Source organism: Engystomops pustulosus, chromosome 5 (assembly GCF_040894005.1).
Source record: "Engystomops pustulosus chromosome 5, aEngPut4.maternal, whole genome shotgun sequence".
Lineage (NCBI taxonomy): Eukaryota > Metazoa > Chordata > Amphibia > Anura > Leptodactylidae > Engystomops > Engystomops pustulosus.
The window spans coordinates 173,063,120-173,083,823 of NC_092415.1; the positions used below are offsets into that span (position 1 = coordinate 173,063,120).

The 20,704-nt window shown below is 43.7% G+C and overlaps 1 long non-coding RNA gene across 1 annotated transcript; it reads right to left on the minus strand.

Annotated features, from left to right (window-relative positions):
* Positions 1–14,411: 14,411 nt before the first annotated feature.
* On the minus strand, positions 14,412–16,692 carry LOC140134245 (uncharacterized). The gene is made up of 3 exons (XR_011856155.1): positions 16,644–16,692; positions 14,881–14,918; positions 14,412–14,720 (listed from the first exon to the last, which is right to left on the minus strand). It is a non-coding gene; the product is annotated as an uncharacterized lncRNA (long non-coding RNA).
* Between the last annotated feature and the right edge of the window lie 4,012 nt (positions 16,693–20,704).

A 20,704-nucleotide genomic window follows, 5' to 3' on the forward strand; every position in this document is an offset into this window, starting at 1 on the left:
CACCTGTACTGGAGAGGACTGGCTGCTATTTTCATTACTTGTGGTTTTCACTATCAAAACAGCATTAGCATTATGGAGCTTGTCAAGTGTTTACAAGTAATAGGAGAAATGCCGAGCCCCGGAGAAATCTGCAAGAAATCGGGTGACTCATTTTGAACTCTAACTCTAACTAACCCCAATTACTGTACTTATTCTTTAAGAAAGTGTTCATTCACACTTGTGTTCCCCTTACTGTTTATATGTTGTGCATTTCAAATACATTAATAAAAATACAGAAATTGTTTTGTCATCATATCCCATTTAAAAATACCAATTATTCATTTTCATACTTTGTATATCTGTAAAAGAGGTAAAATGTAAGACGTAACAAAGGCTCAGTTCACACCTGCATTTGGCAGGTTACATTTCCTTATCCATTAATAATTATAATAATTTATTTATTTATATAGTGCACAAAGATTACGCAGCGCAGCACAGAGCTTGCCAAATTGGTCCATGTCCCCAATCAGGCTCACAATCTAATCAACCTACCAGTATGTTTTGGAGTGTGGGAGGAAACTGGAGGACCCGGAGGAAACTCTTTGCAGATGTTGACCCTGGGACTTGAATCCAGATCCCCAGCGCTGGCAGGCTTTAATGCTAACCTCTAAGCGACCGACTTGCAAAGAAGAAAATGGAAGAAAACTCCAGTGCAGGCTCCTTGGTCTTTATAAAATCAACTTTTCTTTATTCAGCATACAGCATAGACGTACCGTACATTGGGTAAAACACAATAGGTTCTGAGCTATGCGTTTCTGACTAAGATCAAGACTAAGGCTTTTAAGCCGAAACGCGTAGATCAGAACCTATTGTGTTTTACCCGATGTACGTCTATGCTGTATGCTGAATAAAGAAAAGTTGATTTTATAAAGACCAAGGAGCCTGCGCTGGAGTTTTCTTCCATTTTCTTCTTTGCAAGTATATGCCTTGGGCACTCCGAGCACGGCTGTCCGGTTCACTGTCAGGTGGGAGAAGTTTGGAGCTGACTACCATGGGAGTTTAAGTCTAAGCCACCGAACTGATATGATGGGGCACATTTTCTAAGAACGGTGCAGTCTGTACTATGTGCAGTTTGCTTGTGTAGTGTGCAGGGGGTGCCAGATTGATGATTTGTGGCACACGTTCTTCATGAATCTGGCACCCACTGCACTGCTCTGACAGAGTGCACCAACTTTTTTGGTAAACTCTTAACCTAGGGCATGCAACACATTTCTGTCGGACTTTGCTTGTTAAATCTGGTGAATGGACCATGAGTAAGGACGTAGGACAGCACTTGAAATGCGTAGGTTTTTTTCTTACATCATTTGAGCACATTGGTGTATACTCTTGAACTGATGATTTTTCATGTTTTAACATTTTAACAATTAAGAAGGCTACAAGTCATGTTTTAATCAACTGCCAAAGATGGTGCTGGATAACTTGTTTTTGCTATATTGGTGAGCTCTGGGATCAAGGAAATATCCATGGCACATGCTGAAGACCTAGGAGAGTGAGCTGAAATAAATTTTCTTTTTACACCGTATGCCCCGGAATGCCCCATTCAGAGACAAAAATTTGCTTAGTGTGAAGAATAGTGCAGCCACGCCACAAAAGGGTCACGTGCGACACATTTGTGGCACAGACACTTCTTAAATATCTGTGCAAGCAGTTTGCCCATGAAAGAATGTGCAAAATCCGACAAAAAAACTGGCTCACAGATCTTTGTAAATGTGCCCTGAGGAGTTCATTTCCGGTTGCTCAGTGTTCAGGCCAGACGTTCCAGCCCACACACGTTGTGAGTGTGATGTGAACTGGACACATCACAATGGCTATTGATTAAGGGGCCTAAAAGAAGTTAACTTTCCTAACTTTCCACTCACCTACCATTCTTAGTCTCCATTTTACACTCCATTTTAGGAAACCCCTGACGCAGATGCAAACTGAGCCTAACTCTTCCTTAAAGTTATAGGTTTTGGCCTCACAAATACAATTGCCGACTGAATTAATGAATGTAAATCAACATAAGTAGTTTATGTTGATTTAAATGATCTCCAAAATGTGCCCACAGTACTCATATGGACAAATTTAGTGGTTTTAAGAAATTGGTGCTATGAGTATAGACACTTAAGTTGAAGGGAAGATATTAACAGAGAATTACCTGTTTTTACCAAGTCTTTTTATATTTTATTTATAGGGTACTTGATGGGTTTTTTAAATTTCACCTTAGATGTTTAATAAAAAGCAGTTATTTCTGCAATCTTCTCTTTGGCCACTGGGTTAAAAAATAGGACTGACACTTGCTAATTCTGTAGTGGTTTTAAATACACCAATTTACATCTCAGACAGAATAATGAGATAGAAGATAACACCTCTTGAGAAAACTCCATCATTGCCACCAATACTGACAATTGATAATTTACACCCTCCTATATGCTCAGAGTATACTAGTAAACTCTCTATAGACCTCAATGAGTGGGGTTAAGAACATTGCTGCTATCTATGGCTACGAATGTCCTATACACATACATAGCCTGATGTTTTTTTGGAAGTGTGCAAATGGCTGTTTTAAATTTATTTTCCAAATAAAATTATAGGTTTTTAAGTAAAGGTAGTCCCCTACTTAAGGACACCCAACTTACAGATGACCCCTAGTTAAGGATAAACCACTCTGCCCACTGTGACCTCTGGTGAATCTCTCTGAATGCTTTACTTTAGTTCCATAGTGCAATGATCAGCTGTAAGGTGTCTGTAATGAAGCTTTATTGATAATCATTGGTCCCATTACATAAAAAAGTTTAGAAACTCTAAACTTGGGCAAAAAAAATTGTCTGGAACTACATTTATAAAATATACAGTTCCAACTTACATACAAATTCAACTTAAACTTAACCTACATTAGGAAGTGGCATAGGCTGTAGCTAATGTGCCCCACATGCATGGCCAAGAATTGCAACTATTTCAAGGTATTTACAAGCCTTGATAAAAACCCCAGATTAAAGAATCCTTATTTAAAGGAAAACTACCCGTTACCTTACCAAAAAACAAACCAGGCATACTTACCTCCGCTCCTCTTCATTCTGATCCCGGCACTGGTCTTCTTTAAGCTTGACACCATGGGATCACCTAGAAAAAAAACTTATAATTAGCAGGCCAGAGTGTGGGGTCAAGATATCTGGTTCTCCCGGCTGCTAGTTATGCACGCCTTCCCCACCTGCCTGATAGATGTTCCTCTCTCCAATGCCAATGTGCATAATTAGCAGCCCGAAACATCGGACATCTTGTCCCTGCGCTCCGACCTGCTAATTATATGTCTTTTTTTTAAGCAATCCTGGGTTGTTAAGATTGAAGAAGACCAGCAGCAGGATCGGGATAAAGAGAAATGCAGGTGAGTATGTCTGGTTTGTTTTTATTGAAAGTAACTAAGTACGGTAGCTTTTTAATCAAGTAAAAACTGCTCTACACTGTATATGTAGCAGCTATGGCCAACGATGCCAAATTTTGAGACATGAAACCAAGGGTTCATGCCATCCTAAATTATCAATATTATGACCCTCACTTCACAAGGCAAACTATTGTATATTACATATTAAATATATAAAAAATATTAAAATATATAAAATAAATCATAAGCAAACTTGGGCCCTACCCACACCCTTCCAGGTGTAATTGTTTTGTGGGGTGTGGAAGTACATCTCAATCTTTTGTACAAAAATAAATATAAGCAAAAATATTCAACTTTTTAAATCATTTAAACTAAATTGTAAAAGGGAGAGTTATATGTATGACATTAGATATCCCTTGGGTTTAGATCTAATGTTTAGCACAAAAATTTTCCTGCCCTGCAGACGTTGTTTTCTTGAATGTCTCCATCATTTAATTTCTTAGTATGAATAGAAAATATTGTTTAACTATGAATATAAAGTACTGGTAGATCATATAACCCAACAATTTTAATTCAAAGTTACTATCTGTATTTAATTGGTCTTCATGTTTCTCACAATAAGGTAGATTTGTAGATCAGGAGAACCTTCTGGAATGATAGCCTGGGATCACAATGTGAATCTGATACTTGTCCTATGTGGATAAAACTTGAGCTGGAGACGTGGTAGAGGCTAGTATTCAAGTGATATATATATAATAGCAATTGTCAGATACAAGAGAGTATTTTTTTACCCCTCGGAGTGTAAAATTCTCCCATGTGCCTCCAACTCCACAAAGTGTTATCAATGCCTTATAAGTCTTTTGGTGCCAAAGAACTTTATTAAATTGCCCTCTCTGCTTTGATATAGAAAATTGCTGCTATCATTTAAGCCTAGTGGTTTCTAAGGGGAATGGATCAGTTACTCTTACACATGTCAACATGAACATGACACCGATGCCATCTTGAAAATAATATGATTGCAAAAGAACAGACAAGCAATGTTTTGCAAGAAGATTCAATTTTACTTGTTGTTCCCAGAGGCCCAAATCCCCAGCCCCACAATTGAAACCTGGTATTTTTGTGAAAAGAGTATCAAAACGACTGAAACCTACTTAATAGCGACAGGGTTATGTCAGGATAGAGTGCACTTGTAATAACGGGGTATGCTCTCCCAGGTGTGTTGGCTTAAACCCTACAATTGTATTTACATTGCTTTCCCAGCATTCTTGCTACTGATTTAATGTTGAATGCTATAAGTCATTCTCACAAATTCAGCATTGCTTCATGTAAATTTCATTGTATGACTTATCTGATATACACTGTAGGTAATTGATTATGACATGCACACTACACAACCTCATGTCCAAGCGAAGAGACATCAAAACACCATGGTTTGCAAATACAATATTCAAAACTGTAGGGCTTATTCACATGGTCGTACTGGAGGCCATGATCTGGTTGCCTGATTTGCTTAGACCTCTATCGCTCTCGGTCATGGTGCGGTGAGCACACGTTGTTTCACCACACCCTGACCAAGTCGGTCGGCTGTGCCATAAAGCGTAGAGCTTGCCTTATACTTTAGCAGATTTGTGGGGGAACACTTGTCTGCCAGTGGAGGAAGGAGGGGTGAAGAGAACTCCCCCCTCCTCCCCTCGGCTCCCTCCTCATCCTGGAACGGATCCCGGGATGATATCATTAGTGATTAGAGATGAGCAAACATACTCGTCCAAGCTTGATGCTCGTTCGAGCATTAGCGTATTCGAAACTGCTCGTTGCTCGGACAAGTATTTCGCCAGCTCGAGAAAATGGCATCTCCTGCCGTTTTGCTTTTTGGCGGCCAGAAACAGAGCCAATCACAAGCCAGGAGACTCTGCACTCCACCCAGCATGACGTGGTACCCTTACACGTCGATAGCAGTGGTTGGCTGGCCAGATCAGGTGACCCTGGAATAGACTAGCCCCTGCCTGCGCTGCTCGGATCATTCTGTGTCTGGATGCCGCTAGGGAGAGAGCTGCTGCTTTTCAGGGAAAGCGTTAGGGTGTTCTATTAGAATAGTGTTAGGCAGGAGTGATTCTACAAGAACCCAACAGTCCTTCTTAGGGCTACAATAACGTTTTATTTTCCTTTTTTTATTTGCTTGTGGCTGGGCTTGCTGCTATTAGTAGTGCAGCTAGTACCATATTGTGAGTAATTTGCAGGGAGACTTGTGTTTAGCTCTTAGTGACACACATATCCACCTCAAACACTGAAGTGGGACAATTTATTAGGGGTTTGATTTGAATTACGCCGAGTCTGCTGATTTTTTTTTTTTTACGTTTATTTCTTTTTAGAACTCACAGTAATCTGCCAAAGCAGTGTGCTTTCAGTGTATGCTAGAAAATAGCCATAGGAGAACCCCTTATTTAGGCCTACAATAGCGTTATATTTTCCTTTTTTTTTGGTTTCCTTGTGGCTTGGCTTGCTGGCATTAGTAGTGCAGCTAGTTCCATATTGTGAGTAATTTGCAGGGGGACTTGCTACCGTTGTGTTTAGCTCTTAGTGACACACATATCCACCTCAAACACCGAAGTGGGACAATTTATTAGGGGTTTGAGTTGAATTAGGCACAGTCTTCTGATTTATTTTATTTTACATTTATTTCTTATTATAACTTAAAGTTATCTGGCAAAGCAGTGTGCTTTGAGTGTAGGCTAGAAAATAGCCATAGGAGAACCCCAACGGCTTACTTAGGCCTACAATAGCGTTATATTTTCCTTTTTTTTGTTTGCTTGCGGCTGGGCTTGCTGGCATTAGTAGTGCAGCTAGTACCATATTGTGAGGAATTTGCTGGGAGACTTGCGACCGTTGTGTTTAGCTCTTAGTGACACACATATCCACCTCAAACACCGAAGTGGGACAATTTATTAGGGGTTTGATTTGAATTAGGAACAGTCTGCTGATTTATTTATTTTTTACGTTTATTTATCTTATAACTCAAAGTCATCTGGCACAGCACAAAATCCAATTGTGTGCTGTCAGTGTAGGTTAGAAACTAGCCATAGCAATAGGATAGCATCGTTTTGTTTAAAAAAAAAAACACAAAAAAAAAAAAATTTGAAGTTTACACTTTAATTTTGAAAATGTTTAACCCGAGGGCTAGGGGTAGAGGACGAGGGCGTGGACGTGGGCGTCCAACTACTGCAGGGGTCAGAGGCCGTGGTCCTGGGCGGGGTGAGACACCACCTGCTGATGAGGGAGCAGGGGAACGCCGCAGAGCTACACTCCCTAGGTTCATCATGTCTCAAGTTACTGGGACTCGTGGTAGAGCACTGTTGAGGCCAGAACAGTGCGAAGAGGTGATGTCGTGGATTGCGGACAATGCTTCTAGCCATTTGTCCACCAATCAGTCTTCCACGCAGTACACCCATGTCACCGAAATCAGCACTCCTCCAGCTCCTCCACCTCAGCCTCCTTCCCCCCAGTCTGCCCCCTCCCAGCAAAATTTGGCATTTAAACCGGCATACTCTGAGGAACTGTTTTCTGGACCCTTCCCACAGTCACAAACCACTTGTGCGGTTGCTGCTGAGCAATTTTCCGATGCCCAGGTTTTCCACCGGTCGCAGTCTGTGGGTGATGATGACATTATTGACGTAGTGGAAGAAGTGTGTAAAGAGGTGTCGGACGATGAGGAGACACGGTTGTCAGACAGTGGTGAAGTTGTTGTCAGGCCAGGAAGTCCGAGAGGGGAGCAGACTGAGGGATCGGAGGATGATGAGGTGACAGACCCAAGCTGGGTTGATAGGCCGGGTGAACACAGTGCTTCTGAGACGGAGGCGAGTCCTATAGCAGAACAGGTTGGAAGAGGCAGTGGTGGGGCCAGACGGAGAGGCAGGGCCAGAGCTGGTGCATCAGCGCCAAATGTTGCCCATAGTCAAGTTCACGTGGCGAGGGCTAGATTTTCAGAAGTCTGGAGGTTCTTTAAAGAAACACCGGATGACCGACGGACTGTGGTGTGCAACCTTTGCCAAACCAGGATCAGCAGGGGTTCCACCACTACTAGCTTAACTACCACCAGTATGCGCAGGCATATGAATGCTAAACACCCCACTCAATGGCACCAAGCCCGTTCACCTCCGGCCGGGCACGCCACTGCTCCTTCCCCTGTGTCATCTGCTAGTCAGCCCCCTGCCCAGGACCACGGCCCAAACACCTCCCGTGCGAAAACCCCATCTTCGCCTCCACGATCCTCCACAGCATCCGCCAGCGTTCAGCTCTCCATACCACAGACGCTGGAGCGCAAAAGGAAGTATAGAGCAACCCACTCACACGCCCAAGCCCTCAACGTCCACATCTCCAAGTTGCTTAGCCTGGAGATGCTGCCCTATAGGCTGGTAGAGACCGAGGCCTTTCGAAACCTCATGGCGGCGGCCGCCCCTCGGTATTTGGTCCCCAGCCGCCACTACTTTTCCCGATGTGCCGTCCCAGCCCTGCACAAGCACGTGTCAGAGAACATCATCCGTGCCCTGACCAACGCCGTTTCTGACAAGGTCCACCTGACCATGGACACGTGGACGAGTGCTGCCGGGCAGGGCCACTATATATCGCTGACGGCACATTGGGTTAACTTGGTGGAGGCTGGGACCGAGTCTGACCCTGGGGCTGCTCATATACTGCTGACGCCGAGGATTGCGGGGCCTACCTCGGTCCAGGTCTCAAAGGCCTACTATGCCTCCTCCTCCTCCCACCCCTCCTCCACCTCCTCCTCCGAATTACCATCCGTGGGCATGGCGCCATCAGTTGGTAGCTCTAGATGGTCAGTGGCGATGCCGCCATCATCAGCCTCACCATCCCGCTGCTTGGCCTGTGTAAAAACTCTCTGGTCAGCATGAATCCGAAGCTTTGCGCTCGTCACAAGAGACGGGGGAAGAAGATTCCCGTGTTGATAGCCAAAGCACCCTTAGGTCTGTTTCTCAGCGCATATCAGAGGAAGTGGAGGAGGATGAGGAGGAAGAGGAGGAGAATGTTGGCGAGACAGAAGAGGGGACCATTGTTCAGTCCTTCACTGTTCAGCGTGTATGAGCAGAAGAAGAGGAGTTGGAGGAGGAGGAAATGGGCAGTCAGGCCAGTGAGGGGAGTGAATTCTTGCGCGTTGGGACTCTGGCGCATATGGCAGATTTCATGCTAGGCTGCCTATCCCGTGACCCTCGCGTTCAAAGAATTTATTCCAGCACCGATTACTGGGTAGTCACTCTCCTGGACCCACGGTACAAGCAAAATCTTTCCACTCTCATCCCTGGAGAGGAAAGAAGTGTGAGAATGCATGAATACCAGCAGGCCCTGGTGCACAAGCTGAAACAGTATTTCCCTTCTGACAGCGCTAGCGGCAGAGGGCGTACTTCTGCGGGACAAGTAGCGAGGGAGAGAAGGCGAGCAGGCAGCTTTTCCAGCACTGGCAGGGGTACGCTTTACAAGGCCTTTGCCAGTTTTATGTCACCCCAGCAAGACACTGTCACCTGTCCCCAGTCTCGGCAGAGTAGGGCTGATCTTTACAGAAAGATGGTGAGGGAGTATGTAGCTGACCATACCATCGTCCTAAATGATCACACAGCTCCCTACAACTACTGGGTTTCAAAGCTGGACATGTGGCACGAACTGGCGCTGTACGCCTTGGAGGTTCTTGCCTGCCCTGCCGCTAGCGTGTTGTCCGAGTGGGTTTTCAGTGCAGCTGGTGGCATCATCACCGATAAGCGTACACGCCTGTCGACTGACAGCGCTGACAGGCTGACGCTTATCAAGATGAATAAAGCCTGGATTTCTCCGGATTTTCATTCTCCACCAGGTGAAAGAAGCTGAACCTGAATAATGTATGCACTCCTCCTCCTCATTGTCCTCCTTCTCCTCCTCTTTGTACACTACAGCATAGGAAACTGGCTATTTTTTGCCAGGGCCAACTGGCTCTATCTATAGTACTCTATGTATTTAATTTTTCTGGAGGGCCACCTACCCGGTCCTCTGGTTTGAAAACTTTTTTGGACTGCCACATACAGGCACTATTCAAATTAAATTGTCTCCATTGCTACCTCCACACGTCATCGCCATAGCTGCCTCCAAAAGTCGTCCATATAGCTGCCTCCATACATGGTCTCCTTATCAAACGAACTGTGTCAGGCAGAATTTTGGGTTATTTTCATGGCTTCCACATCAAACTTGTTAACTTTGTTGCCAACCTGCTGTGTAATCCACAAAATATACTGGCAAACTTTTATCATTTACCGATATTATTTCAGCGCTTCTTGCGCATCTGTTTACATTCCCCTCACCCACCATATCCTAAACTTATAAGAACGCTACTACACTTGATCTTATACAAAAGGTTCTTAGAAGTGCTGTTTGGGGAGTAGCCTAGAGACAGGGGCTTGGATTGGCGAAAGCTCGCCTGGCAGCAGAGCGCCAGCTCCATCTCAAGATCCAACTAACATAGTTTTAACTGCAGCACCTTTAATCTACTACTAGTTCACTGCCTCCATACATGGTCCCCTTATCAAACGAGCTGTGTCAGGCAGAATTTTGGGTTGTTTTCATGGCTTCCACATCAAACTTGTTAACTTTGTTGCCAACCTGCTGTGTAATCCACAAAATATACTGGCAAACTTTTATCATTTACCGATATTATTTCAGCGCTTCTTGCGCATCTGTTTACATTCCCCTCACCCGCCATATCCTAAACTTATAAGAACGCTACTACACTTGATCTTATACAAAAGGTTCTTAGAAGTGCTGTTTGGGGAGTAGCCTAGAGACAGGGGCTTGGATTGGCGAAAGCTCGCCTGGCAGCAGAGCGCCAGCTCCATCTCAAGATCCAACTAACATAGTTTTAACTGCAGCACCTTTAATCTACTACTAGTTCACTGCCTCCATACATGGTCCCCTTATCAAACGAGCTGTGTCAGGCAGAATTTTGGGTTGTTTTCATGGCTTCCACATCAAACTTGTTAACTTTGTTGCCACCCTGCTGTGTAATCCACAAAATATACTGGCAAACTTTTATCATTTACCGATATTATTTCAGCGCTTCTTGCGCATCTGTTTACATTCCCCTCACCCACCATATCCTAAACTTATAAGAACGCTACTACACTTGATCTTATACAAAAGGTTCTTAGAAGTGCTGTTTGGGGAGTAGCCTAGAGACAGGGGCTTGGATTGGCGAAAGCTCGCCTGGCAGTGGAGCGCCAGCTCCATCTCAAGATCCAACTAACATAGTTTTAACTGCAGCACCTTTAATCTACTACTAGTTCACTGCCTCCATACATCGTCCCCTTATCAAACGAGCTGTGTCAGGCAGAATTTTCAGGTGTTTCACCAGATACATAGTGGAACTCGGCCCATCTGTCGCCGCCATGCTGGAGACCTGGAGTTGCAATCATAGCAGCGCAATATGGATGCCCCATACTGTCGCTCTTAATCATGGAACCATTTCCGTAAAAACAATTAAAAATAGAACCACTATGCTATTCCATTATTCCTAGGTGGAATATTCAAACGACCCTGCCTGCTTTGAAAATTATAATTTTTTCCAAGTAAACGCTTCTGGCCCCCAGGCCCATTTTGGGTGGGGAGGAGCCGAGAGACAGGGGCTTGGACAGGCAAAATCTCGCCTGGCAGTGGACCGCCAGCTCCATCCCAAGATTAGGCAGCCTCAGAGGCATCCATGCATGCTGCCCCTGCTGTTTCCTGTCCATTTTGCCTCCACGATCCTCCACAGCGTCCACCAATGTCTCATTTCAACTCTCTATACCCCAGACGCTGGAGCACGAGAGGATATGCAGCACATCATGCCCTTATCAAACAAGCTGTGTCAGGCAGAATTTTCAGGTGTTTCACCAGATACATAGTGGAACTCGGCCCATCTGTCGCCGCCATGCTGGAGACCTGAAGTTGCAATCTTAGCAGCGCAATATGAATGCCCCATACTGTCGCTCTTAATCATGGAAGTCGTCTCCATGGCTGCCTCCACATGTCGTCCCCTTATCAAAAGAGCTGTGTCAGGCTCATTTTTCGGGTGTTTCACCAGATACGTTATGGAACTTGGTCACTATGTCGCCACCATGCTGTGTTATCGACTAAATATACCGTCAACCTTTTGTTCACATAGGAAATCATTTCACCTCCTTTGGTGAAACCTGAGTCCATTTAGGGTATGTCGCCATGAGACTCTCTAGCCTGCCACTGCTGCCGCTGCCTCTGCATGCCGTCCCCTATATTGTCAGGGTCAATTATTGCATGTTTTAGATGCTATCTAGCCTCATTCGGTCACTCTGTCATGGCCATGCTGTTGCCCATAATTTTTGCATAATGGTGCGATTAAGCAGCCTCAGAGGCATCCATGCATGCTGCCCCTGCTGTTTCCTGTCCATTTCCGTGGTGTTTCCATCCTTTTCTGAGGTTCCCAGGTGTTTGGCCAAGCTTCCCTGTGCAGAGCCTTGGTCCCCTTGAAAAATGCTCGAGTCTCCCATTGACTTCAATGGGGCTCGTTATTCGAGACGAGCACTCGAGCATCGGGAAAAGTTCGTCTCGAATAACGAGTACCCGAGCATTTTAGTGCTTGCTCATCTCTATTAGTGATGTTATTGGAGAATGTTCTGGTGTCACACAAATCGCGGACTCACTGTATCGCAACTGGGTGTATTGAAGGCCAGTCAGGATATTCCTCTCGCTAGTGACCATTATACTAAGAAGGTCCTGTCTGTGGCAGGATCTTGGAACAAGCTATGGGAAATGTGCCCAGTCCCACCTCTCTCCACCCATTAAATCTTTACGAAAGTAAAGAGACAGCCTATTGTGTTATCCCTTTACCTGCACAATCTTCATAGACTTCCTATCATAGAAGATATTTTAATCATGTTTTTACTGCATCATTACAAACCACAGATGATATGTTCTGTCTAATAATGCATTATTAACAGCCCATCCCCTTCTATAGATAATGAAGTTATTATCAAACTTGAACAGTACATGCTCTTACAGATGTGCAAGCTCTTACAGATGTAAGCACACTTTTCACACCTTCATTCGTCATCTTTATGTCTATTTTGGTTGTTAATTTTATTTTTGAATACTAGTTTGCGTTATAAATGAAAGAATTTCTGGCATTTTTTCACCCAGAAATTATAATTTTTATTATTTTACTATTATTAATTATTTACATTTATAAAATGTATGATGGTGCTGTATGATTCACATACACGACAAGTAACTTAGTAAATTAGTACAAAAGTATACTAACATTGCACTATGTAGATGTCAAAAGCAGGGCCGGACTAGGGGTAGGAAGAGGTAGGCGATGGCCTAGGGAAAAACAAGATGGATCTAGAGGGCTGAGAGTTGGAGATTCCCCTCAGCTCAGTCCTGTTCTGCCAGCCCCACCACTCTCTTTACGTGGCTGCATCAAGCTCCAAGAGCTGGAGAGCTGACAAACCCTCCTCCAGCTACCCAGCATCTGCTGTTTACCCTGGAAAAGGGCATGGAGTAGAAGAACAGGAAATATGAAGAAATTACTTGTTTGCAGTCTGTGGGAGAGATTAGAGTGTGTGTTGTCAGTGGAAGAGGATAGATGAGCCTGTTGTTAGCGGTAGAGGGGGAGTGTCTTCAGTAGAGGTCTTCAGTTCATGGTGGAAGTGCTCCGCTGGAAGCTTACTAAAAGGTCCTGAGAGTTCTACGGTACCAAGGCCATACCATTACCAAGCTACTCACCCCTCTCTCACTTCTACAGTTTGTTGGAATGATGGAGCCATCTTTTAACTCTATTGTATCAATGACCATGCAGTGGAGGAGAAATCTGAATAACCTACAGGAAAGAAGACCCCAGTATAGATAAGGTGGGAATTTTGGTGACTGGTGAGGAGGGGTTACATTAATGGAGGTGGGCCTATTTTCTGAGGCCATCACTGTGGGACTTGTTCACTGCTGGGTTCCTCACAATCATTTGGAATAATGGGAGGAAAATTTGTAGTGGTCTCTAATGTGAGAATAGCTGCTACCAATATCTATCTGTACTAGGAAGTAGACTGGGTCCTGTAACCCTCTAACATTACCTCTTTATGGCCTGATAGGGCATGAGTTAAGGGGGTCATCTACAGTCTTGTATTTACCTTGATGGTGTTCTGTCATCTCTGCTTTGGAGAGTTAAGAACAGATTATTCATAGATTTGCTGCATTGGTAACAAATAATACAGATGTCCTAATGCCCAGCACCCCCCACAACTGAAGCAGTTTGTTAAGTGTCTGTCACCACTAGGGGGAGCTCTCTGCAGACTGATTATATTTTTCAGTAAGCCTAAGTTCACACTACTGTTCAAACCTCCGTTCCTTACCTCCATTAAAAAAAAAAAACTAAAGAACGGAGGTATTATGGAGGTTTAATGTATAATTTAAAAGTCCCATTGACATTAATGTAAATTGACCCGTTATTGTCAGCTAGGCAGACATCTATTCTGCAAGAATTTTTTGACACAAAAATTACGATGGCTGCTGAACTTTTTCTCAGTTTTTCTCATAAATTATGACTGCCTCAATGACCATAATAGATTTACATTGATATCAATGGAATTTTTAATTGATATGTTTAACCTCCGTTCTTTTCGAACGGAACGAAGATTTGAACGGTAGTGTGAACTTAGCCTAAGAGTGTTATAAATTCCTATACAGTGCCTCCTAGTGACCACTTCAGAAGGTAGATTATCACTTACATGTTCCTCTCCTTACTACTCCAAAGGCATCAGGGGATCCACCTCCACCGTCTTATTCTAAAGGAAAGATACAAATAAAATCGTCTCCATGTGATGATCAGAGGACACTTCCCAGGACTAAACTCTAGGACTCCATACACTGATATTGTCTAGTGTTATGTTCTGTGGACACAAAATGGGAAAGAGTGCAAAATGGAAAATAAGAATAAAATCTTTATTTATAGAGCACCATCATATTCCCTAGCGCTTTACATATAAGTGACCCTCCTGAGGTCTAAAGGATTTGTTATTATCAGTAATGGATCATTATATTTTGTATCCACCTTCTCCCCTTCTCTACAATCTTTTCTTCTTCTTTGGCTGCTCTACTAATTCCTCCTCCACTTCCTGACATTCTCTGTTCTCCTCCTCCTCTTTGTCTTCTTCCTCCTCAAATTCCTCCTCCTTCTCTTCCACAATGCTTTGCACCTCTTCTGTCTGCTTTATCTTCAGATACTTCCCTTTCCTTCTCTTCCAGATGTTCTCCTTCCTCCTTTTCCTACTCTTCCTTCTCACTATATGACATGAATAAACAATATTGCTAATAACTTTTTATTATGGACATTGGGTGCAATGAATTTATGGGAATTGAGTGGGAATTAGTTGTATATGATGAATAGGAATAGGTATAACGGTGACCCCGTAGACTCCAGCAGTGTAGGGTCATATACTTACATAGTCTCCAGAGTCAAAATCTCATGATTGTTTGTATTCTAGAATAGAAAACATAATTCTGGTTATTGGTACTGACCAAAACATGTCCCCATAGACTTTTCATACTGGCCCACATAAGCAATTCCCCTGGACCAATGTATGTGTATATCTAAGATGCAGATGTATGATTAACCACTGTATGAGAAGTAATTTACAACAAAGTGGTAAAGTATAATTATCGTGTTGTAGGACATTTCCAATTCACTCTCAGTTTCCATCTGTTGGGGGATACAATAAGATACATGATATATACAGGTCCAGATATTCTCCCTCATCTCATGATACAATGTAAGATCACTATATATTCTATAGTAATAGCCAATCAGATGTTGCGGCTATTTCCCACTGGGGTTCATGGTTTAGTCTCTCTGAATGAGGAAAGCTGATATCTTTCTGCTATGGATGTATGTGAAGGTGGAGCAGTTTTCCGTAGTGACGTCTCTCATCAAAATTTCATTGGAAAATGTAAAAAGTGACCTAAATTAATGTTTGAGAGCAGTTTTTATTTGCCCTTTTTTTGTTAATCAATAAAATCAATGACTTATCACTTTACAATAATATACACACATAGGGGGTCATTTACTAAGGGCCCGATTCGCATTTTCCCGACGTGTTACCCGAATATTTCCGATTTGCGCCGATTTTCCCTGAATTGCACCGGGTTTTTGGCGCATGCGATCGGATTGTGGCGCATCGGCGCCGGCATGCACGCGACGGAAATCGGGGGGCGTGGCCGAACGAAAACCCGACGGATTCAGAAAAACCGCCGCATTTAAAACAAAAAATTGGTCGCACGGGCCATACTCACATGCACCAGGAAGAGATCAGTTAACTCCGACGCAACTCGGCGGACCTCGGCACAGCAGCGACACCTGGTGGACATCAGGCGCAGGACCTTCATGAATCGCCGGAAGACCCGAACGCTCGTCCGAGAAGCCACCGCTGGAACGCAAATGGACCGGGTAAGTAAATGTGCCCCATAGACTCCTCATATTTTTCGATGTCATCATCTGCCTCATCTCCCCGCCCCCTTCTTCCATGATGTTGTTCTCCTCTTGCTCTACCTCACTTTCCTCCTTGATGTCAATCCTCTTCGACACCTCATCCTGGCTGTTTAATCCCTTCTCCTGATCAATGTCTCTGCTCTCCTCCTACATCTTCAGCTCCGCAGCCATGATGTCACTAGCCACCACCTTCACCTCCACCATCTTCTCTAATCTTATACTTCCCCTACATCTTCTCCTCCAAAATCTCCTTGAAATAAATCAAAGTAAATCAAAGTAAAGTCAAAATAAGTAAATTCAAAATTCTATGAGTTATTGAGATGTACTGCCGAAAATCAAATATTAATGTACAAAGAATAATTGCTAAAGTTTCACCTACCAGACCATTCCCCAAGTTGTCCCTGCAACTCAGTTTAAGAGATAATTCAATCAACAAACCTCTATTGTTATTCACATCTTATCTAAACCTCACGACCCGTTCTCATATCCTCAGTCCCTTTTAAATGGTTCCTGTACTTGACCTATGCCTAAGCATTAAGACACCGATCTCTTCAACAGCTATAGAAGGGCCATCACTTCCAGCTTCATCTCATCTCCTGGACCCTATCTGTAGACAACTCCATATGGAGACAATGATTGTTGGTGATAGAGCGTTGCCGGGTATAAAAAGCCCCTCAGTGTTATCAGAGATAGGATCATTTATAGGAAAGATGAACTTACCGCAAAATCACTCACAAAAAACACTTAGAATGTACACCAGAAACCACCCTGCAAAAGAGGGAAAGTAAAGAATTGGCCATTACTGAAGAGGAGGAGACCACATAAAAAAGAATCAAGGACACAACCAGAGCGGAGGAAACAGTGACTTACCTCCATAACAATTAAACTCAATTTTTTGAAAGATTCAGAAGAAAACTAATTCATTTTTATTTTTAATATTATATTGACTTTTTTTTTACCTAAAGGATATCTACTATCAAAATTCATTATGACAAACCAGTGATAATATTCAGGCACTGTGCCCATGTTAATCTTTTTTATACTAATGAGCCAGAAGGGCTCATGGATACATTATTAAGCCCCTCCGTGGTGTAGCTTCACAAGCTGGCACACGGTGCAGGAGCACTTCCCCCTCCCACTGTGTGAGATTCCATCAGGCAGAGTGAGGATTGAAGTTCTGAGGGAGTAGGAGGTGGGGGAGACAGTGGAACAGCTTGTGAAGCTACATAACAGGGGGCCCTAATAACACCACCACCTTCTGGCTCTTTTGCATAACTATAAAAATCATTTTATAAAAAAGGAGGCCAGGGATTACAAATATAAGACAATGCCCAAAGTCACAGTGCCTGTATCTATGAGTAAGTGTTTCCTATTTATTATGATGGATTTTGATGGGAGATTTCCTTTAAAGGGAACCTACCACCACGAATCTACCACCACGAATCCTCGGGCGCGATCTCGGGAACGAGGCCGGAGTTACTGCGCATGCGCAGAACTCCGGCTTCTCGGACGAGGGCGCGCAGCTGCCAGGAGCTGCGCGCCGAAGATCATAGGGTAGGCGGGGGAAAGCAGCTACTGGGGCGTGGAGTAGCCGCGCCGTGTAGCCTCGTGTCCGGCTACTCCACGCCCCGGTAGCCGCTTAATTAAATTTACATATTAGGGCAATAAAGTTTATGCTACGCTAGCGGGGACGTGAGGATTAGCTCTAAAAAGGGCTATCCTCACGTCCCATACATCCACCTACCACCTTTATAAGTAGATTCGTGGTGGTAGGTGCCCTTTAAGCTGTTCACTATGTATATTGAATAATTTGATATTTTATAGTTGGCATGGTTTTATATTTTGATGGTTTGTATTGATTGCAATGTTTGTTTTGTTATTTATTAAATATTTTGGCATAATGAAACATTTTTAATTGGGAAAATGCATATACTACATAATGGGGGTCATTTACTAAAGGCCCGATTCGCGTTTTCCCGACGTGTTACGCGAATATTTCCGATTTGCGCCGATCGTACCTGAATTGCCCCGGGATTGTGGCGCACGCGATCGGATTGTGGCGCATCGGCGCCGGAATGCGCGCGACGGAAATCGGGGGGCGTGGCCGAACGAAAACCCGACGTATTCGGAAAAACCGCCGCATTTAAAAACCGAAAAAGTGTCGCTTGGGGACCGCTTACCTTCACTTGGTCCGAGGTGGTGAATTCCGGCGCGATGAGATGACTTTCAGCGCAGCAGCGCCACCTGGTGGACGGCGGAAGAACTACATTCATAAATCCCGGCCGGACCCGAATGCAGAGCAGAGAACGCGCCGCTGGATCGCGACTGGACCGGGTAAGTAAATGTGCCCCATTATCTCCTTCCCTATGAATGCTTTTCTATAATGGTGTAGGTAGATCTTATGGGGTGATGTGACAATAGTGCAAACTTATGGTGCAGAACTTCATTTAGACGTTTCCCAGCCATGACTTTTTTAATACCAATATTTTTTATTCAGTTTATTAAGTTGTATAACATAGTGTACAGTCACATAAATTAGCACTTTGCAACCCATGAGGGTAAAAATATGAGAGTGAAAGTAAAATCACAAACATTAACATGAACAAAAAGAGGCCCAGGTGAAAAACGGTGCCATGGTCCCAGAGAACAATGAATCTTTTGATTGAAATTTGGTTAAAAGTAGTTTTAATCTTGTAACAGCAGCAGAGTTTAAAGGGAAGCTGTCAACAGGAATTTCATTTTTAGCTTAAGACAGGTTCCAATAGCCTAGTGATGGTAAACCTTACAGAGGCCGATTCCCCAAACTACAACCCAAAGCCCATTTATTTATTGCAAAGGGCCAACACAGCAATTGAAGCAGTAACTTATTGCAATCTTCTTGCTCTGTGCTGTACCACAGTTTCAATTGTCTCAAGGACACCAGTATATTTGTCAGGAGGAGGGGAAATGTGGATTGCCATTGAAGCTTTCCTTGACAGCCACCTGAACAGAAAGATTCGGGGGTCCAGATAAGGATATCTGATGGCTCCAGTGATAGTCTAACCAAGCCCACATCTCCAATTTCTTTCTGCAGTCTCATGAAGACCAGAATGCTTCACTTTACAATAATACTAAGCTTGGCATAACCTGAGCTACCTGGGGCTTCAAGAGGATTCCTTAAGTCCTGTCTGACAAACTCTTCCCCAGGGCAACAGCCTGAGCGCCCACTGAGAGGACTCTGGTCTATGCTATTCTGATTTTTTTAAAATGCTTTTGTGAGCATTCCGGATACTGCCACTGCTGTATAAAACTTTATTTCACATTACCTGGCTCCCTGCCAGCAGCATGTGGTGAGTCTGGGAAAGAGGGTTGGCAATTTTGCTTATCATCTAAGAGCAACAAAATGCCTCATTTGGGCCCACGTCAAAAGTATGTAAGTATGCTTGTCAGAAGGTCAAACCTAATCAGGATTTTATGGTCTATAAGTGTTCTCCCCACTGAAACATAATGGAAGGCAGCTGAAAGACCAAGGAGTCAGCTGTACAGCAGCCATTATTCACAAAGACCCAAATGGGCATGAGGGCTACTGGCAAGCCCAAAGTCATTGGACAACCGTCCCATGGTAACAGAGCTTCCTTTAGGCCCTTTGCCCCGAACAAAGCACATAGCAGGGTGGAGTAGGGAGGGGGAGTAAGTGCTCCTTACCACTCCCCACTCCATAGGAAGCCGAGCGGCTATGCTGGAAATTGATCCAGAGATAAGACCTGTTCTATGATTTGGGGTATGGTGACCTGGGTCTGTCACAGTGCTGTCAGACACTGTGTGCTTACCGCACCATGACTGGGTGTCAAAACCATTATAGGTGCCGTGATCTGGCTGCGATTTGTACAGGTAGATTACAGCCCCCAATATGGTAGTGTGAAAGCGGTAGCATGTTTCATGCTGCATTCATCTGATGATTATGATTATACAGCATGGGTGATAGTGACAGCACAACAGGGGCAACAGTTATCCATAGAAGTGTTACATAACCTATAACAATACATACTATGGCTCCTTTTTTCTTTCAAGACAAATAATATACCATTAATTTATTACTTTGATAAAGATTTATTGGTTTTATAAAGATACATTGGGGCTCATTTACTAAGGGTCCGCAGAGCGCATTTTCGTCGGGTTTTCCAGCGATTTCTGCTTTGTGCCGAATTGCCCTGGAATTTTGGCACATGCAATCGGATTTTGGCACATCGGAACCTGCTTGCACGCGACCGAAATCGGGGGCCGGGCCTTCAAACAACCCGACAGATTTGGACAATGCGCGGGATTTAACATTTAGAAATGTGTCGCAAGACACGCACTTACAAGCACCAGGAAGAAGAAGGTGAACTCCGGCGGACCTCGGCGCAGAAGCGACGGATGCAGGAACTCGGGCGCATGATCTTAGTGACCCGAATCCTCATCAGACAACGCACCACGAGATCGCGACAGGACCGGGTAAGTAAATCTGCCCCAATAAATGCATGTAGATAAATGACAGGTACAGACTATTGAATTTACATTTTGTCTATTCAATAACCATTTTCACTCATTAAAAATATGCAAAACTTTATGAAATAGACAGTAACAATGTATCACCAAATGAATGGAAATAGTGCAACAATATTTTTTTAATTTTTTTTTCAAAAGTATAAATCCCATAGCAGTAAAAAGAGTTGCATAATACATATACATGTAACATACTGCCATAAACACATTATACATCACAACAGCACATTGTGTGTTCTCATGGGGAATGATGCCTT